We start from the raw sequence: 1,108 nt of genomic DNA, 5'->3' as shown, positions 1-1,108 counted from the left end.
GTTTAGAGATATGTTGGTGAGGGTCGGGGGAGTCACTAGCATCATCATCATTATCTTCATCATCCGATGAAGATGATGCTTGTGCTTCCTCGTTTGGAGAGGGGGACGGCTCTAAGTGCTCCTGGGTAGCTGCCCTTGGTTCATGGGACAGCATGGAGCGTTCATAGGCTTGGCGTATCTCATTTGTCTATGGAATGACAGTGAGCATAGCCCTCGAGAGTGGTTTGTTGATGCTATATCCGTCCTTTGAAAGAGTTGGGCGATGTMCATGCATTTTGTAGATCGGTGTGAATGGCTCCGTGGCGGGGAGTGCATTTTTCCTCATGGCATCCCCAATGATGAGAGCAAGGAATCGAGGGAAGAGGACAGATGTCAGTGGTTTTCCAGCGGCTTGAAGCTTGCACTTCTTTATCACGGCCGCGTGGATCTCAGTGTAGAGGAGAAGGGCATAGTCGATGTTGAGGTTGAAGTAGAGGCCATACATGATCATCATAATGCTCAAATTTCCTTGGTCTAGGGAGCCTAATTTACATGTCAGGGACCGATTCAGAATGGAAAAGAACAAATTCCACATTGGTGGGAGGAATTGTCTTTTGAAATCTGAGATGTTTCGAATCTCTTTGTTGTAGCCTAACATCCGTACAAATCGCAGAATGTCCTTGGAGGTCGGTAGCTCGTCATATTGTTCGATTTCGAGCTCTCTTCTTGTTGTAATGCATAACACCTTGGAGATCTTTGCTCGTGAAATTTTGAAAGCGCAAAGCATGTCGTTTGGTGCGTCGATATCGCCCATTATTCCGCGATTGGCATCATCAAATTCACAGTTTTGCCAGTATTGTTGAACGTATTTGACAGGAACTTTTGGATTTACCATAGTGAGAGCAGGGAGGAGAATGCAATTTTTGAAGAATTCAATTATTATCCCGTACCTGTCGTCATAGAGAGTGTTTGTAAGCTCGATCTGGTGATTATTGGGTTTCATAGGGATGAAGACGATAGTCCTACTGTCTGCTCCCGTAGATTGAAGGCGGCTATCATTGTTGTCGGATTCGTGGGAAGCAGAGGATGCCATTGCTATGGAAGTTTGCAGGTTAGTATGTGTTCGTCA

At 45.6% G+C, this 1,108-nt stretch overlaps 1 pseudogene; it reads left to right on the top strand.

Moving 5' to 3' along the window:
- LOC112503809 overlaps positions 1-1,108 on the top strand; it is a 24,696-nt pseudogene that overhangs the window by 8,283 nt on the left and 15,305 nt on the right.

This window comes from Cynara cardunculus, unplaced genomic scaffold (genome assembly GCF_001531365.2).
Source record: "Cynara cardunculus var. scolymus isolate 2C unplaced genomic scaffold, CcrdV1 Un_Scaffold_3872, whole genome shotgun sequence".
NCBI lineage: Eukaryota > Viridiplantae > Streptophyta > Magnoliopsida > Asterales > Asteraceae > Cynara > Cynara cardunculus.
Note: the sequence above shows the minus strand (reverse complement) of the source record. Positions and strands in the feature narration are given on the sequence as shown.